Source organism: Meleagris gallopavo, chromosome 10, assembly GCF_000146605.3.
Source record: "Meleagris gallopavo isolate NT-WF06-2002-E0010 breed Aviagen turkey brand Nicholas breeding stock chromosome 10, Turkey_5.1, whole genome shotgun sequence".
Taxonomy (NCBI): Eukaryota; Metazoa; Chordata; class Aves; order Galliformes; family Phasianidae; genus Meleagris; species Meleagris gallopavo.
The window spans coordinates 11,789,018-11,815,618 of record NC_015020.2 but is presented as its reverse complement, the minus strand read 5'-3'; the positions used below and the strand labels follow the sequence as shown (position 1 = coordinate 11,815,618).

General features: G+C 48.9%; 1 long non-coding RNA gene across 1 annotated transcript in view; it reads right to left on the bottom strand.

Annotated features, from left to right (window-relative positions):
* Window positions 1–414: 414 nt before the first annotated feature.
* LOC109369250 overlaps window positions 415–26,601 on the bottom strand; it is a 62,294-nt gene continuing 36,107 nt past the window's right edge. The window contains exons 4-6 of the long non-coding RNA XR_004160771.1: window positions 11,268–11,544; window positions 7,762–7,914; window positions 415–1,854 (exon numbers count right to left, since the gene is read on the bottom strand). This is a non-coding gene — a long non-coding RNA (uncharacterized LOC109369250). The remainder of the gene's footprint in view (window positions 1,855–7,761; window positions 7,915–11,267; window positions 11,545–26,601) is intronic.

Below are 26,601 nucleotides of genomic sequence, written 5' to 3'. Positions count from 1 at the left end.
CTCCTGGAGATCATAGAACCATGGAACATCCTGAGTTGGAAGGGATCCACATGGATAACCAAGTCCAGCTCCTGGATCCACACAGAACCACTCAAAATTCAAACTCTGAAAGTGTTGTCCAAGCACTCCGTGAGCACCTGTGGAGCTCAGTGCTGTGCCTACTGCCCTGGGCAGCCTGTTCCATGCCCACTGCCCTCTGGTTTCCTAACACCAACCTTGACCCTCCCCTGATACAGCTCCACGCCGTTCCCTGGGGTCTACAGCTTGATCACGCACAGCCAAGGCTGGTATTTCAGGCAGGGTTCATCATAAAGATGGAAGAAGTGGCTGTCACCATGCTGGGTCACACCAAAACTGAATAAAGAACAGCCCCCAGATTGCAAATTAGGAACCTGAGATCAGAGCCATCACAGCAATGTGCCCTCAGTCCTTCCAACCACAGCTACAGAGGGGTGGTGGGAGGAGACCCCATGGGATGGGACACACATGGTCCTGGACTCTCTAGGACCCTGGGTCCCACCATCCCTAAGATGGCCTTAACAAATCCAGTGGCTGCATCACCAGCTCGACTCCTTCTTCTGAGGGACTCCCAGATCACCACTTGCCCTGGTTATTGACTTTCTAATAATTCTATATTAAACCCAATAATTAGAAACCCTTTTAGATGAGATACAGCTCCATCTGAGCATTATCATAATTTTTTTCCTTACTATGCAACAAAAAAAGCCATTAACCTCTTTAAAACATGGAGTAACCTCCCTTCTCGTGGCAAGCAGCAAGTTTTCTATACAATCTTTTCCTGGATAAGCGAGCACTGGGCACGAGGAGCAGTGACCTAACACCAAAGGGTCAGGCACAAAGGCAAGCGGCTTCAAGGCTGCTCCTTTGGAAATAGAAATCATCTCCATCTCTTCCCTCCTGCTAGTCTCACCCTCCTAAGGATCTATTTATACACATGCTGTCGCATGGCAATTCTTGCCTTTGTTTCTTTTCCCTGTTTATGAGATGCTGAAAAAACAGGCCACAGATCTCCAAAAATCATTCCCTGCAGGGATTGGCCAACATGGGGATGTCTCTGCTGTAAGACAGGAGAGGGAATGTTGCCTCTGACCAATTCCTACACCAGCTCCTCTCCTGGCATTCAGTGATGGGGCAACCACTGGCTTTGTCTGATGACAGAGCAAAGTGACAACCCCAAGATAACAGTGACTTTGCTAGGGTGAGACAAATGGCAAGGCATTTTTCAGGGTCTGGGTGTTGGTACTCGGTTCAAGATGCTTACAAATTAAAAGTGCTCTGGGTGCCTAGAACTCCCTAAAGAAGAACATCAGGGTCTTTAAGAGGTGTCTGTAGAGTGGGAAGGTCAGACCCTGTGTCTTCTTGCTCTCCCTCCACCTTATTAGTGGTCACCTCAGCAAGAGTCAAAGATGAAAATACCCACATGGTACTTTAGGAGAGCTCCACACATGAAGACAGTTCTGCTGGGCTTCCCCTTACCCAGGCAGATCCTTATGCACCCAAGATGTGCCACCTTATGACAGCCTGCATCTCGTGACCAAGGGAAACAAGGGGCAGCCATATGACTTCCATTCAGCCACAGCAGCAGCATGGAAGGCACCACAATACACAGTACAGGCTGATGGGACAAAACACGTACCTTGAGGGGCTGATGCAGTTTCTTGTGCTGCTGGAAGACCCCAGGGCTTGCTCAGGTGGGGACAGCCACAGGTCATGAGATAGATCCCAGTGGGCATCCTCCACCTCTCTGGGAGCTGCTGGTATGTATCCATGGTTTGACAGTGTCAGGAAGCACTTCAGTCACATGCATTCAGCTGCTTCAGCCAAACAGGGCACCTAAATGCACAGAAACATTCAAAGAGATGGAGAGGATGAGCCCTGTCACCACCTGCAGAATCACTCTTTGCAGCCTGCCCACACATTAAAGAAGTGACCTCACAACCATCTGTGACTGCTCCCTGCCCTGGAAGTCAGGCTGAAAAATGCAGAGGTTTCCCCATCCTGTCCCTTTCCTTAGGCGACACATTTTCAGAACTTCTTCCAACTTTTTGCAAAGGAGGGGGAAAAGTTCAGCTCGGGCTGAGTACCAATGCCCCTAAGATGCACAGAGGGGAGCTCAGAGTTGCTCAATATTTTTGGATCCCAGACCAATGTTGGCACAGAGAACCCCATGAAACTTCCCAGGACGTGGCTCCCCAAGCCCAGCTGGGACCAGATCTTGGCGGGCACACCACAGCACTGCCTTCCTCCCACCACGACAATAGCCTTTCTTTGCAGTGCCAGTGGTTCCCTTTGTGTTTACAATAACAGAGGGATGCTTTATTGCATTTCGCCCGGCCCGCTGCCATGGCAACCGGCAGTTGCTGCGCGCTGTAAAAATAACCCTCCTTCTTTGATAGATTTCACTTGAGTGAAAATAACCCTTAAAAATAGGTTGAAATTTCCATACTAACTCTTCCAGGAGGTTCAAGGGAGACGAGGATGAATTGCAGGATTGGCTGATGGGCTGCACGGTGCCACCCCAGCATTTTCTGGCCTCAGCACCAACCTCTGATGGAGGAGCCCACAAGGATGCTTTTGGGGTTGCTCCCAGCCAGGCAGCCCCCTGGTATGGCATGGCCAAATGCACATGGCCAAAGGACCCATTCCCACTGATGTGGTACCGAGGTGCAGTTTCTGCGTAGCCATGTTACAAATGGACCAGTGGAAGTGGTGGATTTCCAGAGTATACTTGGTATTTACTGCAATGAGAAGAAGCAGTGCCTTATTGGCTACAGGGGCCCGGCAGACACAGAGCTCAGCTCTATCTTTTAATTCCCATGCAGCAAATCTAGAAGGCTTTGGCCTTCTCTAGGTCTCAGCGATCCCAGCTAGAAGCTGCTGTTCTCCATCTATACACATGCATTTTAACAGCTGGCCATCAACCAAGAGCTTCAGCATGGATTTTGGACGAATAAATCAGAGCACGTGAATTCTCCCCAAGATGAAGCTCCTCTCCTGCTTGGGAGAGCTGTAATGATCATCTCTCCAGAGCCCCATGCCCACTCTCTCTAGGGCAGCAATGCAGCAAGCCTTGTGGGAATGACACGTGCTCACGCTGGGAGAGCTTCAAGTCTCCCTCCTTTGAGTCAGGTTATCTCCACTGGTCCCATTTCCAGCCTGTGGAGAGCTAGCTGGAGAACCACTCATGCAGGCGTTGCTTCCATGTCTGCTCTTGACTCATCCTCAGCCAGGAACATCTTTTTTTTGGCTCATTCCTTCCCTTTTTGTCCTCCCAGCCACTCAACTGTTCTTTCTCCAAATAAAAGCCGATTCACATTTTAGAGGTGGCCCCTGATTCCTCCCATGAGTTTAGGTGAGTCGAACCATAAGAAGTGGAGTAATGAGATTATGATTAAAAGCACACCTTGATAGTGGGGCATCCATCAAGCTGTCATAGAAATCGTATCTCGGAGGCTGCTCTCATCAATCTGACCTTTCAATTATTACCCAGAGTTCATGACTCTAAGTGTATATAATTCCTACCTCAAATTTGAAATACACGCCTTTGTTTTTTTGGCTTGCCTTGTGCATGGTTGTGCGAGGTCTCCTTCACCAGAGCATCAGTGATGCTTCGCAATGCAAATTAACTTAAAAGAGGTCTTTCACCGAAAAGACTGGAAATGAGATCAAGCCACCACTGGGGCACTTAGCAGAATGCTGTTTGAAATCTTTATTAACGTCTTTTTGGCTTTTCCTCAGCTCTTTTTTTTTTCCCCGAAGAAAATGACTGCTGAAGCAAATTCTTGTAGTGTTCACAGCCCACATTTTTCTATGGTTTGTGTTCCCAACAAGAGGGAAGGCTCTGCCAACCCTACCAGGCATCAGTCCTCAATTATATTTTCTACCCAAACACCACTGAAAAAAACTCCTCCCAGCCAACACTGGATCTCAGGAGCAAAGGAAAGCCTAACTCATTGGCATGGCTAAGAGGATTCCCTCACATTTCCTCAGGTCCAGAGCACCATTTGCCTCCAAACAGCTCCATGTGTCCCACTCCACCATCTGTCCAGTTTTGGGCCTTTCAATCTGAGATAAGGATTTCCTCAACGCCAGCCTGGCACTTTCCAGGTTCCCAGTGATTTTCCATAGTGCCCAGAATTATCAAGCCACAAAATCCTGCCTGAATCTTATTTGTGTCCCAGTACACGTGGAACACCAGTCTGTGTTCACAGGGTGTTCCCCACGCCTGGGAGTGGGACATCCTCTTGCTCCCTGCCTGCTCCACTAACAGCAGAACGAGAAGGAGCTGGCTCTTGCTAACACAGCGAGCTAGGAAGTTGTTCCTAGACTGTATAAAACAAATGAGGTCGTTTGCTTTATACCTTTCATCCAATGCAACTGTGTTTTTATATGAATAGGCTTTCCCACTATCTAGTGAATCTTCACAAACAAGAAAACACAGCAGATACACTGCAGGAGAAAAGCAATCCCTGGTTGGAATAGAAAAGACAGAAGAAGATTTGGGATCTTTAATAAATACAGTCCTAAAGATGTTTTGCTGTTATTGCAGGGTCTTGACAGCTTCTGCCTTCTTTTACGCTAAAATGAAATTCTTCTACAAAAATCTCTGCACTTCTCAGATGGCTGAAACTGTGGGAATTTCCATAACAAAAAGCCCCAAAAGCAACTCCAGCCACTCTTGGTGTGTCCCTTTATTCTGCAGCAAAGGTGCTCAGGTGAAGCCAGAAGAGATTTCGTGAGCCAAAGACACCCTCAAAAGAAAGAACAGCTTTCAGAAGTGACCCCAGTGTTGATGGGATTTATCTGCCAACACCTGATAATCCACACAGCCCTTCACAGGAAAGCTGAAGGTGGACTGAAGATCAGTTCCTGCTAAAGGACGAACCCCTCTCCATTGTGACCTTGCCCAGCCAACATTGCTGCAGACTCATTTCTAAGTCCTGTCATTATCGACAAACAAGGCACCCTCTCTAGGGAGAAAACACTTGGCAATTCTTCAGGCACAATTCTGCTTTAAAAGCTTTCCTTAATCAAAGAGTAAAGTTAAATAGTATTGCATCCCCTGAGCCCAGCTCGGTGCTGGCTGAGGTCATCTTCAAGACAAGAGAAGGATAAGAAATTATCGGTCATGAAGGCATTAGCTGTTTGGTTGGTTGGTTGGTTGGTTGGTTGGTTGGATGGCTGGTTGGTTTTTGATGCAACCTGTTTCATCAGCCCCATGCTCTCCTGTGCAGAGCTCTGAGCACTGTCCTATCAGTTCTGATTTAAATAGAGAAATAGCAGGGATTTCCCAAATATCACTGGTCCTGGGTGAGGGACCAGATACTTCCTTGAGCCTTGCAAGCCCCAGCTCCCTTCTGGGCTGGTTCTATCCTGCTCATGAGAATCCAGTGTGGGTTCCCCTGCATCCAAGAAACAGGTTATGTGGCCACACACCACCAGTGGCCTTTCTCTTCTGTCTTACAGCCACATAAAACAAGCAGGCTGGAGGCTACTAAGCCTTCCCTGCAGCTACAGGCTGCTCCCTTACAGCCTGGTTTCCCCATTCTCATGACAGAAGGGTCACCAAAGTCCTGATGCATCAGCTGGAGCACCTCTGCCACAAAGAGATGAAAGCTCCAAAAGCTCCCCTTCCACATTCCCGTTCTCCTGCCTTATCCCACACCAATCTGGGATAATCTTCGTTCCCAGCAATCAAATCTCCTCAAACACAAAACTTGTACGTGGCAGAAGGCAGCCACTTTTACGAAGGCCTCTTGGGGAAGAAAGGCTGCAAGATGTGCTGTTATTAAGAAGAAAGCTCTCCTTCCCAGCAACAAACTGGCTGGGGCTCTCACATCTCACCTCTGTGCAACCAGAACGATGCTTAATGCCACCCCCTAAGGTAGCAACCACAGCTGAGCCACGCTGCAGGCCCACGCAGGAAAGCACTAATCCTGTGCTAATTTATTTTATCAAATTAAAAAGAAGAGCATCCATGGAACACCAGAGACTTCCTGTTCTCAGGGTCCCAGCAGAAAGCTGCATGATCCCTTTGTAAAGAGGGTGGGGGATTGTTGTTTTCCTTCTTTTTTGCCAAGAATATAAAATTAATAAAACAGGATTAAGGGAGATATGGATTTAACTGATTCCTTAATCCCAGAGAATAATTAATGAGAGCAATGCACCACTTGGCTCGACTCTTCCCACATTTGAATAATAAATAGCATCCTCAAACAAAAAGAAGGAAAAGGGAACAAGAAGGTTGAGCTGCAAATTCTTAACGCAAAGACTCTTTACAAGATGTAAGAGTGCAACTCTTTCTTGTCTTGTGTTCAGAAAATACGGGATAGAAAAAAAAGCACAGACCAGTTCTGGACACATACAGACGTGGACACAAGACAAGATGTACAGGAATCTCTACATGTTAAAGAAATAAAATACTGCTAAAAGGCTAGATTAATTGTACACGTTAGGCCATTATACTAGCATCAGCCCACACAGAATTCAAGCCTTCTACTATCTGTTTCTGTTCATCTACAACATCTTTCCAGCCAGTGAAGGAAGGGTATCTGGGTTCCTCCAATTTGGTGACCTATTTTACAGTGGAAAAAACCACCTTTTGGAAGTCAAGGAGTTCTCTTAGACCGAATACCTATTTTCAGTTCAGTTGCATCCCTACCATACTCATCCTGGAGGTGGAACACACCTTCCTGGGGCTTTGGTACCCGCCAGCTCCTGGTCACTCTTCACCTGCAGACCAAGCAGAAGTCCTTGCTCTAAGGAGATTTGCATCTCAGTGTGCAGGAGGGTTACTGACTAAGAGGGAAAAACCCAGCTGCTCAGACATTGGTCTCATCAATGTTTCTTGAATCAAAGGGGAACCAAAGATGTTCTTTAAGGATCCAGAGTCATTTGTCTGTTTTCTAACTGGTTTGTAGATACCAATGGCAGACCTACAACAGGAGTTCATACATCAGCTTGGCCCATCCAAGACCAAGACAGCCCACATTTGGGCACCAAAACACCCCAGATCCTAGAGGTACCTTAGCAGCTGGGCAGGTGGGAGGTCAGAGGAGGACCGTGTGGATCGGCACAGCCCCATCCCTGCCTGCAGCCCTTCTTAAGGCAGGGCTCTGCTTTGAGCTCCTTCCTGATGAAATGATTAATGAATGCCACGCAGACCTCTTCCCTTCCTTCCTCTGCTTTCACCTGCCACACAGAGCAATACCAAACGAGGTGATCATGACAAACACAGCTCTAATTCTTTATTAATATTAATCAGAGGCAACCTTTCCATTGACACCAGCACCCGAGCGCATGTTGGCAGGGAGGGGATAACACTGAGGCAGTGACATTTCTTGGGTAGGCGATTTTATTTTATCTTGTGCCTTCCCTTCCCCCTTTTAATATGGGCTAGCGATGCCTTGTACAAACAGAGGAAGGAAGAAGCTGATTAAATAGCAGAGTTGGAGCGTAATGAAAGCAAAAGCCCACTGCAAACAAGTGCTGATTGTTTTAAACGGAAGGCACCGGGAGGTGGATTTCAGGTGATGCCGTGGTGGCTCCTCTTATAATCCCAGCTAAGGCAGCATTACGGCTTTTGAGCTCAGAGTGAATTTTACCTAGTCCCGACTGGCAGGGAAAGAGGCTTAGGCAGAACAGCCTAAGCCAGTCCCACCTTGGGCCAACCCCACAGCAGGGCTGGGAAATGCAAACCCACACAATTCCCCTCAGCCCAAAGGGGACCCCAGACCTCACCCATCGCATGCCTGGGGCAGCACTGGGTCACTGAGCTGCCTCTGCAGTCCGGTTGCGGCTCTGCCTTTCTCCATCCCGACACAGCAGCATTGCAGGGCGATTTGTACCGAGAGAAGCCTCCGGCTCTCAGCTGAATGCAACTTCTGTCTGTCTCTTAAAACAAATAGATTTTCATTGAAATCAACATATCTTTCTGAATTGAATAGGTTTTCATGGGGACAATAAATTTCTTCAAAACAATGCATTTTTATTACAACATATTTTTGTTCAAACCAATACTTTTTGACAACCAGATATTAATGACCAGGCCAAAGCCATAAATTTGCCTCAAACTATGTGTTTTCTCATGGAAGGAAATAATTTTTCTCATACAAATACATTTTTATTTGAATCAATCCTCTCCTTTTCCACCCCCCAAAATCAGATGTGTTTCTGGGAGGGAAGCAGGAGAGCCACGCACCCAGCAATGGCCCTTCATTTCGAGAGCAACCAAGTGCTCATGAGGGCTGTCTCACTCCCAGTCTCCCAAGCTCTCACGCTGCACTCGAAACTTAAATGTAAACTTTTTTTTTTTTTGGAGAAAGGATTTAGTATGGTGGAATTGCAAAAGCCTTTTCTCCTGCTGTTCCCACTGCTGACTCAACAATGTTAGTGAAACTCTGGCACAGGTTGAACAGAGAGGTGTGGGTGCCCCATCCCTGCAGACAGCCAAGGTCAGGCTGGTGGGCCTCTGAGCACCTGATGGAGCTGTGGGTGTCCCTGTTCAGTGCAGGAAGTGGGACCAGGTGGCCTCTAAGGGTCCCCTCCAAATCAAACAGCTCTATGATTCTATGATCGAATCACAAGCAAAACTCCCATTGCCCCCAGATTCCATTTCCTGAGCTGACCCTACAACCTGAATACAGCCCCCACTTCAGCATCCGCTTACACCTGCTCACCTCTGAGCTTCTATCAAGAAAAATCACTTTTGATAGCAAGGACGCCCACACTCATCCCCTTCAAACCTCTTTTCCAAGCCCAAGCCTTCATCAGAGCCCAGGGACCCCAGGCTCTCCAAGATCGCAGGCTGACAAGAGTTCGTTTCCCGTGGCCCCCGTTGGCCACTCTTTGTTGAGCTTTCCCAGTCCATGTAAACATGCTAATTGCTTGGGCTCAGCACAGGGCTGGATGCCGCGCTGTTTGTTTTCCATTGAATAGGATTAGGGATTCTGACACCAATGATTAATCGCTGCGCTGCAGACGGCTGACGAGCCCAGGGAAGGCGTCCTCTCCGAGCGAAGAGCATGCACAATCTCTGCCAAGCAGCTGCCGCCAACTTCTATCTAACCCTCTGCATCTTGCCCTTTATCTCCCTGCTTCTCCCAAAATGTCTCATGTTCACCCAGCAAGCCCCAGGCTCACCTGGGGTTGAGGGGAGAGGGGTCCAGGGCACACCCAGGGGTGATGAGCAGTAGCTCCCCTATATCCTACACTTCCTCTTCTGGGACATTTCTTGCCTTCAGCTTGGTACCTGGGAGCCTGACACCATGCTTCCAGCTCTCATTGCCCTGCCGACTCTAGGTTGCAAAAGGGGGCCCAAGGTTGGCAGACGAGATCAGCTCTCCTGTTTTCAGCTGCAAAAGCTCGATGTGCAGCCCCATGTGCACTAGCAGCCGCCCAACCCATGATGGACTACGTTCAGCACAGCACAAACATGACCAACTCATAGGAGCCCTCCATCCATCCCAGCACCCGCCTCAGGTTTCTCGTGGTCTGATTTGAAGCGGTGGGAACTGAAGCTCTCCATCAGCAATTTGGGGCCGTTCCATTCCCAAATCCCGATCCAGCAGCCCTTCTGCTTGCCGTGCCAAGCCTCCCAGAGGAAGCAGCCTTGCAGGAGGCAGAGCGTGCCCTCCAAAAGTTGCAGCCTCTGAGATTGACTCCTTTCCTGACCTTGCAGAAGGAGCGCTGGAGGCAAATCCACCCCTCTCTGCCGGTGCCGCGCGCAACATACTGTCACTCAGACAAGCGACGTTCTTAATGGGTTTGTGGGAAAGGCCTGGCCTGCCTTTCCATCTGTACCTTCTGCCGGCTCCCCTCTCCAGCACTGCCTCCCCATACGACATTCCCTTGAATTATTTAGACTGGTAAATCTTCCTGCATCTCACATCTTTAGTCCATCTGTTAGCCGGGGCTTTGCCTTTATAGGAACTGTCCTTTATGCATGCCGGCATCTGTCAACAGTACACTTGCCTCTTTTATTCATGATCTTCCGTGGGAGATGGTACAAGCTGCAGAAATGCCTCATTTCTGGTATGCATTTCATTTTAATGGAAGATTACATGACTGGGGCCCATTTTATTACTTCTTGCCCTGCACATTCATCCATCACGAGCCCCATTTGCTGAGCCTGCACTGGGACGGCAGCCATCAGCCTGCTCGCCTCAGATTCCTCCCATGCCGCTTTCTCCCCACTGTGGGATGGGGAGGAAACGAGGAGGGGAAGGTTGGCAAAGGGAAGGTTGCCAACAGGGCTCAGGGCTCCTCCAGCCACTGGCGAGTTGGCCATGGTGGCATCAGCCTCACCGCAATGCGCATCCTCTGCGCCCATCCTCATCCTCACTCTGCCCCCATCCCACCCACACCAGGGCATTTGGGGCACAGCTGCCCTGCACACCAGATGCAAATGGTGATGCTTTTTTGGAGAGATCCCATACCCGAAATAAACATGCATGTCCCTTGGATTTCCCCACCCAATTCCAGTCATCTGCAGTTCCCCGCGCAGCCCTTCCCTGCCCCGCACACACACACTGCACACACAGCACCGGGAGCAGCATAAATAAGATCAATGTGAACCAGCAGTGGTAATTAAACTGCCTGTGGTATTTGCAGTCTCTCTCTCTTGTAAGGAAGGTTGCATGCAATTAGTAAAAACATTTTGGACTGGGAACAGTGCCAGTCTGTGCTGTCCTTTCTTTCAACTCCCACAGAAACTTGAGGACCCCTGATTATCCTCCAGACTGCACAAATAAAACCAGAGTAAAGCCACCCCCCTTCTGCACTGCCTTTCCCTGATTTCAGGAGACTCAGTGCCAGAAGGCAGAGAGCAGGGCTGGAGGGGCAGAGGAGCAACAGCCTCTTCCAAGATGAGATCTTCTCCAGTCCACACTCCTAGGACATAGAACCATAGAATGGTTGGGCTGGAAGGGACCTCAAGGCCCGTCCAGTCCCACCCCTGCCATGGGCTGGCTGCCCCCACCAACTCTGGCTGCTCAGGGCCCATCCACGGCCTGGGGGGCCTCCAGGGCTGGGGCACCCACAGCTCTCTGGACTCCAGGTCAGTCCTTGGTGGGCTTCAAAGCACAGAAACGTGACCCATCATCATCCCTTTTGGCTGGGACACAATCTCTGGCTGGGGAAGGAAGCTGAGCAGGTCTTGGATGACAAGGATTCCCATGCAAAAGTCATTTTTGTACAAATTATGTTATTAACATACACTTAAAAAACAACAAAAAAGGAAAATTTACCATAAATAATGTGATAACTACCACAGCTGAAATGCAGGGGAGAGGAAGCGGCTACACCTGGAGAAGAGATGGTTGGTCCAAACAGACCGGGATGTGCTGAAAGAGGTCGAGCAGCTCCTGCAGACAGAGATGAGCCACAGCCAGGAGCAGTTCCCACACACGGAGCTTCGGAGTCGGAGCAGAACCCCATGAGTGGCAGCCAGGAGGAAGCAGCACCATGCACGTCCCATATGGCGAAGGATATCAGCAAGAGTCTAGCATGTATCTGGGCAAGGAGCTGCAGCAGAAAGAAGGGGAACAGAGAAAACATGCTCAGGTACATTTCACAAATGATTACCATAGTTTCAATATTCCAAATAACCTTAACTCTGTCCCCATTTCCCATCCAGTTTCCCTCTATAGAAGACACTCTCTATATTGTAACTAGTCCACCCTGATGGCATAACTCAGCATTTCCTTTCAGGAATCAATGAGAACAAATGAAAATTTAATACATTCTCCAGACAACTCAACTCCCTTCTCTCCCCCATGGTAAATAAATAATGTGCTAGTCAAGTGATGGATGGTGTGCTTGGAGATCGCTGTCCGAGTGCTATTAGGGGCTGGGGAGGTCGGCGGAGTGAAGACATGGCCGAGTGCAAGATGAAGTGGTGGCCGTGGGTTATTTGAGGCTGGGAGGGAAATGGGGGGCACATGGAGGCCTCCAGGGATGGAAGAAGGAGCACAGAGCAGACAGGGGTGTCTCGTTATGGATTGCTGCGCTGGAGCTATTGGGTTTCTCTGTTGCAGATATGGCTGGATCCAAAGCCCAGTGGCTTTGGGACAGTTGGATGCAGATGCACTGCAGGTCTAATGGGGCAAACAAGACAAATGTGTGACAAGGTGAGCCTGGAGTGAAGCATTTGGGAGGTGGGACCTGACGACAGCCAGACAGGAATGAGCCCCAAGTCTCTCACTTGCCCCCCAGCTGGGGGGATTTTTGCATGACCTGTGCTCTGAGCAAATACACTTGTTAAAGGATTAGATTTCACATCTCTCTCTACAAAAGAGAGGGGAGGTCCTCCGCTTTCCTCCAGCCCATAGAACAGGTCCTTGTGCCCTCAGTACACAGCTCCTAGGGTCGTGGCAGGGCTCCAAGCCAGAGCTGGAAGACAGCAGCATGAGCTGCTGTAGGGATAGCTCTCACTTAGCCTGCAACTCTCAAAGCACATGGTGAGCAGGACAGAAAGCACTGCAATGGGACGTCCACTCAGCCCATACCGCCCCATCTTCAACTAGGATGAGCAATGGCAATCACTAAGGAGTTAATTCATGCCTTCAAACCAAGGTTTGGGGATTCCATTAGGTGCATGATGGAGTTCTGCTGGTCCCGTTCCTCGCTCCCAGGCACTGAACTAATGCTGTATCCGGGTCATAAATGCACCGGGTCCTCCCAGTTGGTACACGTGGTCCCAACCACATCCCTTCCTTCCACTCCAGGCAGCTCTGGCTTGCTTACACTCCTGTTGAACTTCAGGATGAACAGACAACAGTGCCTTCTGCGCCTCGTCCCACAGCTCTGCTTATCTGCTGAGCGACTGTGTACCTCCTTATCTCTGGGGAGAGCCTCTGTGTAAATATTGCTGTAAATTCTTTGGCTTCCCTTCCAAGTAGCGCTGCTCTTTAATGCCTTCCTTGTAAGACCTGCTTGCCCTACCCCAAGCCATTAGCTCTAACAGGACGTTAATAAGGAGGGGGTTTGGTATCTCACAGGGAGGCTGACCTCTTTCACTAGAAGCATGGCACCCATTACAAAGCAATGATAAATCACAAGCCTTCCACTCCTTCCCCAGCAGGCACGTCTTTGCATGCATAAACACACACGGGAGAGGCGCGCGCGCTTCCTGCATTAACTCTGGCAACACCCAAATGCCCTGTGAAGCCAACGAGCCCATGGACTTGGGGCTGCAGGGCACATCCCCACTGACCATGGTCCCTTTGAGTGGTCCCTTCGTTTCCTCTGGGGTGAGGCAGCAGCTGAGTTGACATCACCTGCACCAGCTAAGCTTCACCACTGCAGATCCAATGGGATGGAGTGCAGAGCCTATCCAAAGGACAGAGATAAGACAGTAGGTGATAGCCTGAAGTTATGCCAGGGGAGGTTCAGGTTGGATATTATGAGTTGGAATGGGCTACTCAGAGAGGTGCTGGAGTCACCATCCCTGGAGGTGTTCCAGAAGTGTGGAGATGTGGCACTGAGGGACAGTGGGCATGGTGGAGTGGGCTGGGGTTGGACTTGGTGATCTGAGAGGTCTTTTCCAACCTCTATGATTCTGTGATTGAAAGCTTTCATAAGCACTGCTCCAGATGGCACATTTTCCACTGTATCATGAAGCTGTCATGTTTAGTGTTGAATGTGAACAATGCATGAGCTGAACTAGAGACGAAGGCGCCCCATGCCCAAACATAAACCCACTTACCACTGGATGTCACCAGCAATTGGCTGCAGCCACTCCTGTCCCTGAGCACTGCTCCTTCTGAGCCACTCCCAGGCTCTCTATAAGGTCTAAGCCTCCAAAAACTTTCCTGACAGCCCTTAAACACATACCGTTTTCTCCCTGTGAAAATCAGCCCTTAAAAACTTTCCTCTATTCCACTACTTCTTTTTGACATTAAATCAAAAGTGTACGAGGAGACCTTGCTGGCTTGAGCCCTCAGATTCAGGCTTCAGGAGCTGACAGCCAGTGCTATTCTGCTATTCTTCAAAGCAGGCAAAAAAGTAAAGAAGGAAGGAAAGAAAGAAGAAAAGAAAAGAGCACCGAAAGCAAAAAATTTGGCTGAAAATTGACACATTCTGAGAAAAATTCTGCTCTGGCAGAAAGGAAAAAACCCAACACCTATTTGATGAGAGAATCGCTTCTGACAGCAAACTATTGACCAGGTCTAACAAGCGGGCTCAGACCAGTCGCGAGAAGAAGCACGGGCTTCTCCTCCATCCCGCAGCCCTTGGAAGAGCAAGCATCTCATGCCATACCACAACCACCACAACCAATTTGCTTCCAGCCCCATGCAGTGGAGTTGGAGGGCCTCCAAGCACTGCACACAGCCTCACCCAGGGGTCGTGCTCCTGAGCAGTGGGATCGAGCGGGAGGACGGCGCAGCTTCCCGGCATGCCCTCCTTCTCTGTGCTCATAAACAGCCGCCTCCGCTCGCAGCCGTCTCTGCTCATCCCTTAATTACGTTAAGGGAAGGTTTCTGCTGAGGCCAGCACAAAGCTGGATGCACGGCGGCGCAGGGAGAGCTGGGATCCTCCAGGTCCTGCTTGCCCCATCCCAACGCTTGCCTCAGTTTCTCTCTGCTGGGGAGCAGCCGCATGCTTGTTGGAGTTAAGTACTACATGTTACAGCTGATCGATCAGAGCAGGTTTTTGGTGGCTAAAGGCTTGGATGCAAGTTTTTGGGATGGATGGGGGAATCACTTTGACTTCTTAAGGGCTGGAGGACCCCTCCTATGGAGAAAGGCTGAGGGAGCTGAGCTTGTTTAGCTCGGGGTGACCTCACTGCAGCGTTACGGTACTTGAGGGGAGGTTACAAGCATGAGGGGGACCGACTTTTTAGGCAGTCTGATAGTGATACGACAAGGGGGAATGGCCTTAAACCAGAAGAGGGGAGATTTAAGTGAGATGTTAGGAGGAAATTGTTCACTCAGAGCGGTGAGGTGCCGGCACTGCTGCCCAGAGCTGTGGGTGCCCCATTCCTGGAGGTGCCCCAGGCCATGGGTGGGCAGTCTGAGCTGGGGGGCAGCCAGCCCATGGCAGGGGTGGGGCTTGGGAGGCTTTGAAGTCCCTTCCAACCCAACCACACTGTGATTCTATGCTTCTTCACTGTTGCCATGAGCTTGAGCACTGCAATTGCTCTGTGCTGAGCTCTGACCGCTGCATTTACAACTCTGTCGCTCTCTGTGCACTCCTCCTGGCTGCCAACTCGAGGGCCTGGCTCCCTGGGGCTGTCATTAGCCGGCGGTGATCAGAGAATTGGTACAACCCTTCCACAGCAGCCTCTTGACTTCACTCACACCCTGTGGGATGCACTTGGGAGCACAGCGAGGTGCCTGCTGAAAGATGGGTTTTTTCCTCCTTACTGTAAAGCCCTCACTGTCATCAGAGCAAGGAGCTGCTCACACTCGTGACACAACAGCAGGAAATCAGGGCAGCCTTGCAGCTGCTAAGCGACCTCGGGCAAGTGGCTCCATTTCTCTGCCTTAGTTTTCTGGGGGACTTTTAACAAGTAATAATAATAATAAACGAAACAACACAAAGAGAAGGACTGCATTTTTAATATGGGTTCCACATCCTTGAGGGCAAAATCTGGTTGTGACACTTGTAGAAATGCATATCATCAGCCCTTGGTGGCAAGGATAGCTCTCTCATGTCCCTCCAAGCTGCAGGATGGGGACACAAAGGATGTGAATGCTGGGTTGGGCAAGACTCCCAGGCCCCACAGTGAGGATGCAGGGCACTGAGTCTCTGCAAATGGAGGAGGAAGGCTGGGTTCAACCCATGCACAGATGGAACAACTTCAGCTAGGCACTAAACAGTACAAATAACTCCACAGCTCTCGCAGGTGCAAATGCACTTCTCCATGATAGCACCCTTCTAAAAGGATAGCTCATTTGGCAGATTATTCCCAGCCATGATGACGGGAATGATAAGGATATTGGCTCTTCTAAACTTCATTGGTAAATTGATGGGAGGTGGATTCCACTCAAGCCCATAAAATTAAGGCCTATGGATCAATCTTTCTTCATCTGTTTTCCTGTGATTGCCTGGCAAGCAAAAATATGCACAAGTGATGATGAGGTGTATCCAATCTTCTGCTAGCAGGAGACAGGTTTCCGTTCAATGCCAAGGCTTTGAGATGCCCATAAAGGCAAGCCTCCAGCCTAGTGTAAAAAAGATCTTCTTGCACCTCGTTACACAGGAGTAAATCACTCCATGTTCAATCATAAATTCTGCTGAACTGGACGAGGCTGACCAGGAAGTCCCAGCAGAGAAAACCCCATTGTGGTCCACCTGCAAGGTCCTGGTGGGATGACCCAGCTCCTGGATGGGACCACCAGCCTCAAATCAGCATTTCTGGGTCTAATCCTCTCACTTGGCACGAGTTGCTCAGCCCCTAAAAAGTTAGGCTTGCTCTGTGTCAGAGCTCAGATTTCCAGAGCCAGGTTTGAGCGCTTTGGTCCCTGGAGCCTCGCCTAAGCTGTCACTGAAGTGAGGGGGAAGGAGAAATGTACTGTCAGGAAACGTAATCTCTGAAAAGTGCAGAAATCCAACTGTGGGAGGATTTACAGGAGTTCAAAACTAAGGGACGCCAGGAAAGACAGCTAAATAAACACATAGATCATGCGTCTTGAAAGCTGATGTCAAGACCATAAAAAATCAACTCGATTATAGGAGCAGACAGGTGGCGATTGGTGCAACCCCTACGCATCGTGTCCTGGAGCCTTCGGCTGGCCCTGTCCACTGCAAAGAGCACCCAGCAGATGTTTTCCTGATTATAAATGCTGTATAATTTATAATCCGGAGCCTTGCACTTAAAACAATCCCAGAGCTGTGTCGAGGGCAAATCCTTCCCATCCATTAACGCAACAAGTTCCTATCACTCACCAGTGACACGGAAAGCAGATAAGACATCCCATGAGGCGTTAGGGGCTGGGTGCTGTCAGCAACAAGTACAGCACCTTGGAAGACTGGTTTGATGCCATCAGATACCTGCTTTTGAATCCTGCTCCGGTGTCACCAGGAACATCCACCACGCAATGGCAGCATAGGGGTGTTGTTCACAGGAAGAAAAACTCCTTGGAGTCATTCAGGGCCAAGGCTCTGAGCACCTGATGGAGCTGTGGGTGTTCCTGTTCAGTGCAGGGGAGTTGGACCAGATGGTCTTTAATGGTCCCTTCCAACTCAAATGATCCTACGATTCTACAAAATTCCTCCCAGTACTGTTCCAGACTCTGTTCAGGGCAACTGTTGGCTCCCTTCACCCTGTTCTTGCTCTTTAGAAATTCACCAAGTCTTGCCAAGGCTCCTGTGGGAAGTTACCAAGTGTTATGGCTCATGTCACACAGTTTGGAGAGCAGCACCAAGAAATGGAAAACCCAGTGCTTCCTCCTCCTTTAAAAATATCATATAGAGGGACCCACAAGGGAAAATGCTGAGCTATAGACGCACTCTGAAAATCTCTCATCTTGGCAGAGTGCTGCTCTGCACTTTGCTATCAAGGGGAATTCAGCACCTTGAATGCCTGGTCATGAAGACAATCGACCGACTTGCTTCTGGCCAGCTGAAACTGCATCTGTGCTAGTGGTCCCAAAGGCTGCTGTTCTTCAGCAGCTCTCAGTGTCCCCCCTCTCCCAAGGCCAATGCCACGTGCCTTGAGCTACCAGTGCTTTGTCCTCCACTGTCACTTTGCAGCCACCCTGCATGAACCAAAGGGCTGCACTGCTACCCAGGAGCCCAAAGTCCTGTTGGAGAGGGAGCGTTGCAGGATGGCTGTTTTTGGGTTACACCACTTGGCTCTCTAGCTACAAAGCATTACTGATAAGTCTGTCCTAGGCTATAAGGACTCCTCAGCTAGGCTCTTTGCTAGCTCACTGCTCCCAGCCCATGCATCCTGCCATACCATATTCCCAGGGGTAAGAAGCAAGGTGGCTGCGCGCAGCACATCCCAGCTCTGACCTTCCCAAAGGAATTCCCGACGAGGCTGTGACAGATGCTGAAATTACACTATGGGACAGGAAACCCTGGCTGCGCTCTTGAGGGCTCAGCTGAAGTCCCCCATCCAGCTGCCCCGTGCTCCCCCCAGCCTGGGCAGCCTGGCGTGCAGTAGCCTAAGCCAGCAGTCTCTGACCCCCCTCTAGTGGCTATAAAACATAGCAAAGTTCACGAACCCTCTCCCAGAGCTGTCTTCTCCCAGACCCAGAATCTGAACACTGGAACAACGGGTCTCGGGTCAGCTGTCCCCACACGAGGCACACCAGGGCCCTGGGAGAGGCAGAGCTGGGGACAAGAGCAATGCTCAGCATAGCACTGGCTCCTGGCCCCAACTCAATCTTCAACCCCACTGCAAGGAGGATGCTGAACAATGGGGAGAAGGTGATGGTAGGGGCCAGTTCCCAGTCCAGCTCCTCCACTTCCTAAAAACACAGAAATAAAATATAAAAGAATAGATTCTCCTCTAAAACCCCACAGAGCAGCACAAGCAGCAATCTCCCTACGCAGGGTAGGACTGACACAAGCATCTCTGCAAGGCCAGACTCCCAAATCCCAAAGGCATTTCTGCTACTGCACACATGTCCATCCTCCCATCAGCCACGTATCCCTCCAGCATTCCTGAAGTTCATATTCAGATGGCACCGTGAACCACCAGATGCCAAATGATTGTTAGATTAAGCATTGTAAAAATACTGATGCCTTTTCACTCCGTTCCCAAGAAAAGTGGCTTATGCAATTACATTGTGGGCTTGTGTGTTCCAATCACTCTGGAACTTGTCAGCTAATTTTATCCCCATTCAGCTGAAACAGAGAACTTTTAGTTTTAGTGGGCTGTCAGCTAGAGGACAGACACTTTCTCAGTGTCCTCTCTTGAGCAAAGGCTGCAGCGTGAGCTCAGCCTCATAGCAGACACCTGAGAATCGCCACAGTTTAACAAGCGGGTTGGAGGAAAGGCAGCTTTTGAGAGCTCCCAATCTCAAGACCAACCTGTGGGAAGCCTGACTTTCCCACCTGAGCACTCACCTTACTTCTAAACACTAAAACCCACCGCATTTCACTGGTCTCTGGGAAGTATAATTCTTCTAATCCCAAGCTCCCCAAAAACATCTCCGTTCCCTTTGGTTAATAATTACGAACACCATTAAAAGGGAAAGCTGAGAATGCTTTTCACTAGCAGTGAAACTTGCTGGAATGTTTCCCCCTTTTTTGTTTTAATCTTCCATTAGAAGATGAAGCGAGCGTTTGTAGACCAAAGTGAAAAAAAAAATCTGCTGAAATAAGAGACAGCCCTATTCCATATGGATGGAAAAAAAGCCTTGTTCCAGCTACAGACAGTTGGCACCTGCCAAACATCTGACCTTGAGAGATCAGGGCAGGTTTAGTATGCGCAGAAGGGACGGGGCTTTAATTTAAGAGCTTCAGCTATATATAGGAACAGATCCATTCTCATTCTTTAAGCAAAAAGCAGAAGAAAAGCTGGGGCGAGGACAGCCTGTTTGGTAGGCAGCCCACCCTGGCACTGCTGCAATGCTGACGGTGCAGAGCCCGACACAGGGAGCTGGGGTAACCACTGTGGGGTGTGCAGTGTGGTTAGTGGTCAGCTCACATGCTGTAGCTTCACCCCCGCTGCCAGGGTGGAATCAATCTTGCCTGAGCAGTCCAAGTTTGGATCTGCTTTTGCTGGCCTCTAATGAAAAACGCATCGTGGCAAGCATTGGAAAATCCCCGACACTCAGCACCAGAGAGTACATTTAAATAATTCTGTGAACATAGATCAATAAAACTAATGTACTTACAGCTGCTCTGTGAAGTATTCAAACTAGAATAAAAGTCATCTTGTATTACGAAGCCTTGTATTAATACTTAGCACCTTTTGTTTTACATATTCAATTAATCTTAGTCAGCAGATAGCAACTCATACACGATATTAAAAGCACAAGGCATGAGAATGTGTTTTAGAGAGTCCAGGTATCTTCATGAAGCAGAGTGAGGTTAGAGGAGGATGTCACTACAAGAGCCCACTGCCCACAGGAGAAGACACCGGGTGGGCTGTGGACATGAGAGGATGGCTAGGGCCACTCGGGGACCTCCAGCTTCCTGTCCTTGGTCAAGTCTGAGGGTTTCTGCAGAGGGAATCTCGTGCATCATGATGTGGAACCACAGGAAGAGCTTCTTAAGGTAGGTGGAGCTAGAAAGAAGACCCAGAGCTGACACCTCTGGCCATCAGAAGACCCAACCGTTTGTCAGTGACTTGACAGGATGAGAGGGAACGGCCCTGAGTTGTACCAGAGGAGGTTCAGGTTGGACATTAGGAAACGTTTGTTCTCTGAAAGAGTGGTGGTGCATTGGCACAGCTGCCCAGGGAGGTGGCGGGGTCACTGTCCCTGGAAGTGTTCAAGAACCACGGCAATGTGGCATTCAAGGATGTGTTTTAGCAGGCAATATTGGGGTTCTGTGAACCTTTGGACTAGATGAACTTAGAGATCTTTTCCAACCCTAATGAGTCTATGATTCTATGCTTTCAGTACCAGCAAGACGTGTGGAGATGTGAGATAATCCGTAAGGTTGGACTGAGAGCCTTTCCAAGTCTTTGTCGGGCTGGGTTGCCAAAATCTCTCTATTGCCAGCGCCTCTCTCACTTAGCTGCAGGGAAAAGCTATTCATTGAACAGTTATTTTGGAGAGCTCCCCAGGGAATTTGGAACAGAAATCTGTTGGATCTAATAAAACATTAGTTTAAAGGATTCGACCATGAAACCAATTAGTCTAAAAGCTGTCAGCCCAGTGCTGCCAACCCCTGCCGGCTTTCAAAGCCAGCTACTACCCTGGGCCACCTTCAGCCACGACACACAGACCTGAGACCACTTTGCTCCACGTGCCTGTTGGTGCTGAAGTGCCCAGTGCCAAAGCAGGCCAGCCCAAAGCTGGGCTATTGAATGCCTTCAGAAAAGTAAGTCAAGGTGACCGAGGGAAGGGGCTGAGACAGAAGGTGCAGCCAGTTCCCCAGCATGTGCTGTGGAGCTACGGAGGGCTGGAAGCCTTGGCGTCAACCACACTGCAGATCTCCTCCTCGGCATGGAGTCCCCATACACTCCAGCAAAACAACGGGCCCTGACGTTTTTGATCATCTCTGAATGCACTGCCCATCTCTTTAGAGGAGGGTGAATAGGTAGAGCAGCCAGATACGTCACTGCCATCTCCCTCCACCACCATCACAAAGCAATTACTTAAACGGTGTTTGGGTGTCTCACTGTAGCGCAGGCTTTAACCTTCATTGACATCGTGGCTGCTGTGACATCCATTAAGCTGACAGTGGCCCTCAATGCAGACCGCTGCTATGATGAATCTGGCATCAGAGGACTGCCCTGCTCTTAGTCGCTGGGCAAACCCAACCACAGCTCATGGCGTTCCATTTTGGGCTTACTCAGCACTTTACAAACCAGCCCTGAGTTCTGGACCAGGACGACAGCACACCATGCGTGGGGAGCAAAATGTGTCCCGCACCTACAGAGAAGCCCTATCTAACTATCCCAAAAGACAAATGAACACTTTAAAAAAAAATACAGCACAGAATGTGATCTAGAGAACAGAGAGTCATTGATAGAGATCTATGTTAGCCTATTAATAACACAGTGCTAGGCTTGCATCTGGACTCATTCCACTTGTATATTAATCATGTGCGGTTTATATAATAAGCCCAGTGTGCTGTCACAAGGTAGGGCACCCCTGTTCCCACACGGCAGGTTTAACGACTCTGCAAGGCTAACAAAGCTCCGCTTTCTGAAAGCAGCCTGGAGCTGGTCCCTACCAAAGTGAGGTTCTCAGGAGGTAATAAAACACCAAGGAGATGCTATCTAGTGGATTTGGAGCATTTCATTCCCTTGAAAGTCAAGCCGACAGCTGATTTAAAGTTTCCAGCTAGGTCATACAAAAGTCAACAGCGGCTGCATCCAGCCAGGTTCAGAGTTTGAATATTTATGGTGTCAATCTGAAATCCAGATAACCACAAATAATCTAAACCCATTAACTCCCCCCTTTCCAGAGGAGAAAGCTCTCTGGCTGCTAATGCCCATATTGCCAGGGTTACCGTGGGATCGTGTGCTGAAAGTTGGGTTTTCTTTTTCCTTTTTTTTTTTAAATTAAAGGTTATTATGCATTGATGGCGATGTGTCAGGCAGTTCCCGCCATCAATGCCTGCCTTCCAGGAAAGCTGGCACGGGCACCACGTGATTGGAGCTAGTTGGAAGCACTGAGACACTCTAGCGCTGCTCAGGTCGAATCCAGTCCACTGGGGAATAGCCTGATAAATTGCAGTCATCTCTGCACCGCAGTGCAGAAGTGCAAGGTAATAATAATGGTGTGCTGGCCAGAGCTGCCTGCAGCACAGCCGCAGGAGGAGGCATGCATGCTGCACAGCACCGTAGAAGTGCCCTCACCCAGGAGAAGGAGCAGCCCCACGCCTTCCTAAGGATGGGGTGGGGTGACAGAAGATGCTAAAGAGAGGAAAAAACAGCAAAGAGATCCTTCCCTACCCACCAGTTGGAGTAAGCTGAGATATTACCTAAGTGGGAAGCGTTGGCCCCGTGGTTGGCCCCTCACTACAAGAAATCATTGAGTGTGTCCAAAGAAGGACAACAAAGCTGTGCAGGGTCTGTTGCACAAGTCTGATGGGAGCAGCTGAGGGAACTCTATGACTACCTGAAAGGCGATGAGGTGAGGTGGGGATCAGCCTCTGCCCCCAGGTAACATCACAGGACAAGAGGTGATGGCCTCAAGTTGTACCAGGGGAGGTGCAAGTTGGGTATTAGGAAAAATTTATGCTGTGACAGTGAGGTTGGGCACTGGCACAGGCTGCCCAGGGAGGTGGCGGGGTCACTGTCCCTGGAGATGTTCAGGAAACATAGAGATGTGGCACCGAGGGACGCGGTCAGTGGTCATGGTAGGGCTGGGCTGACTGGACTAGGTGGCTTTAGAGGTCTTTTTCAACCTTAATGATTCTGTGATCTGTGAAAACGCCCTAGCAGGTTGGAACAAGGGTTTCACAAGCACAGAGCTGCAGGAATACCCCAGACAGGAGCCATCCCAGGAAGTCCTGGCCCACCATCTCCAGCCTCTCTGCAAATGCCCCTGAAAAAAATCAGTCTCAGAGCTCTTAGTGGCACTTGTGTATCTCCATGGGCAACCTGGATGGCCACTTTGTCTTTATGGTTTGCCCTGGCCTGCAAGAGAGAAGAGATGCTACAGGTTGGCTGCAGTGCTCACGAGCCCTCTGTGGGGTAGGTGGACACACGCAGCCCATGAACTGCAAGCCAGCATCTGGAACATCATGCAGGGCATGCACAAGCAGCAGCATCCCAGCTTTTGACACGGGACATGTAGTGACAGGAACAGCCCCACACAGATGTGTGTTGGAATAGCTCTACAACACATCTGCTGGTGCTTGCCAGAACCAGGAGCAGCTCAAGGCGTTTGCCAAGCCCTGGGACTCGCTAAGGCAAGGCTGCGGGTACTGCAAGCCAAAGGAAGCAGCAGGGTGCTGGCAAGAAGGGCACAGCAACTTGAGATGAGAGCAGAACCAGAGTGAACTGAAGGGGGAATCATAGCAAATACCTTCCTATACCCAGAAACAGCCCCCTAAAGCCCACCTTGAGTTTTCCTCTGCTGCTGGAGAAGAGTTAGTGCCCCTCGGTGAGTTTTAGGAGGATTAGTACAAGCATTAGAGTTAAAAATAGATTTCTAACTGTCTTCGTGGACATCCAGGAACATGCCTAAATATAACATTAATTTCCATATGTCATCGGAATGGCTGTCTAATAATGTCAGGGACTGAAACAACATGAGATGCAGTTTTCTCACCAACTCACGTGGACAACAATCAGCCCCACATTGCCAAAGCAAAGCAGCTCCCGGTGAAGTCAGCAAAGCTGCCGAGGACAGGAAACACTTTGCTTTTCAACCTACATTCAGGTGCAAAGCTGTGGTGAGGAAGCTTTTAGTGCCCCAGCTCCCACGCAGGTTTGGGAACAGGATTTTCGCTGCTGTGATGTTGGATGTTCATTAGATCTGCTACTTTCTGATAGGAGGATGGGGCGAGGTGGGGGTCGGCCTCTTCTCCCAGGTAACAAAAATAGGCCACAACTTGTACCAGGGGAGGTTCAGGTTGGAAATTAGGAAGCATTTGTTCTTCAAAAGAGTGGTTGGGCACTGGCACAGGCTGCCCAGAGAGGTGGTGGGGTCACCATCCCTGGAGGGTCAAGGACCATGGAGATGTGGCACTGAGGGATGTGGTCAGTGGTGGGGATGGGTTGGGGTTGGACTTGGGGATCTTAGAGATCCTCTCCAACCTTATGTATGATCTTCTTAGAGATCTTCTCCAACCTTATAATGACTCCATGATTCTATTCTACGAACGCAACCATTCTTAGGGGCTGTTTTAGGTACCCAAAACACAACCAGGAACATGGAGTGGGTAAGACAGTCAAAGAGGAAGGAAGACAGAGATTGTTCAGCAGCAAATCCTTCTACCTACTGCACGATTGTGAAATTATGTTGAAAATTGATTCATCTGAGAGGAAAGGAAAGTTTGTTCCCTCTGTTGCAACAGCAATTTGCAATGTTGATGTGTGTCTCTATTTTGACAGATCTGCGGGGCAAAGTTAAGCTTGAGTGGGTGGCGGAAGTCAGTCGGGGTGATAATGAACAAACAATAATTACAAGGCAAAAAGGGGAATTGGCTGGATACCTCAATTATGCATTTCCAGATTTTCTAAACATTAAAGGATTTTTACTAAACAGGTATTTTATCTTCAGAAAGGAAAACATTATTGTGTGCTTGAAGTGCCATCAGAGGAGTATATGGAAATACCAACACGAGGAGGGTAATCACGTCCCATTTCTTTTAGGCTTGGCAACATTTAGAAGAGAGGAATTTCCCCCATGCTCACAAAAAAAGTTCCACTTCAACATAAATTTAAAAAAAGAAAATAGGTTTCACCTTCTAATTCTTAATTTCTATTTAAAGCCAATCCTTCGGGTTCGAAACAAAATGCTCCTTCTAGAGCTACACTAAAACATTTCAACTTGCCAGAAATTTCTTCCCCAAAAGAGACCGTTCCAGGCCAAGCCAAAACATTTCTCGGACCTGCCAGCAAATTTAGCAACACAATTCTTTGTGCCACTGTAATTAGTATGAATGGGCTTCCTTAGCACCATTGTTTCAGGAGCAGCTGTGCTCCTTTGATGAATACCCATATTTTTGTATGTCACATGCATTTTCTATGGCCTGTTTATAAATTTCAAATCATACAGTCAAGGAGCAGAACAGAAATAATATCTGTGGACTTGGGTGATTAATCACAAATCACAAACAAAGAGAAAAGACAGGGATCTTGTTGTGGGATGCCGGACAAGGGCTCAGAAGGCCCAGCTTCAGCTCTTAGCTTGGCCAAAACTGAACTGGGCAAGTGAGAAATCCTTCTTTCATTGGCAGGCAAAAGTACCCAGAGGTGAACTCACTTGCCAGTTTCTTTGTTCAAATTCTGAGGCTTTTCATCAAAGGACTCTCTGACCTACCCATGTGGAAGCAGGTAACAGCGTTCCAGTACCACCCATGCATACTATGTCTATAACCAGAGAGAAATGCAAATGCAGTAACATCAAAGTGCTTTTCAAATCACTCCTGACTCCTTCACATCGAACGCTCTTCACTCTGAAATGTTTTAATTCTGCAAAATCAAAACGTCTATTTGAAATACTTCTTCGAGCCTAGCGGTTCAGCTCTCCTCATCTTGAAATTCTTTCTGCTTCAAATTCAATTAAAATGATATTTCAAAGGAGGCATTCCAGTGACAGCACTTATTACTAAATATTAGCAAAAATACCAGCACTGTTCTCCTATCAAAAATCTATTAATTACCTAAAATGAAACGCTGTGTTTCCTTTTGGCTTTCAATTCTCTAACATCAATTTTACTCCTGGACCACGTAAGACACAGACTTACTCAGACAAACTCAACAGCAGAGTGATATAAATACATAAGCAAGGCTAAGCCTGAAGTCAAGAGGGTTGCCTTGGGAGGCAGGAAGGAGTCTCAGTGTTGGGAAGAAGAAGGGTTGCACCATTCAGGTTGGATATTAGGAAAACTTCTCTGAAAGAGCAGTGAGGCACCGGCACAGGCTGCCCAGGGAGGTGGTGGGACCACCATCCTTGGATGTGTTCTAGAACCATGGAGAGATGGGCAGTGGTGGGGATGGGTTGGACCTGGCGATCTTAGTGTCTTTTCCAACCTTAACCATTCTATGATCAGCAAACGTCTTTTCCCAGAAGCTGAGGAACTCACTCAAGTTAGGAAAGACCAACACATTTTAAAAGTGACCAAAACCTTTAAATCCTTGAGAGAAAATGAGAAATCTGCTACATTTCCACACCTCTCTTCAGTGGGCAAAAGCACTTAGAATTAACAGAGTATTTCATTTTCTGCAAGAACAGAGGTCCCATGTAAGCTTTCCTTCTGCTAGGAAAATAGAGGCATGCGCTCATTTGCAAAGAAGAATCAGAAGGAAGGTGCCTGCACAGGACTCCTTTC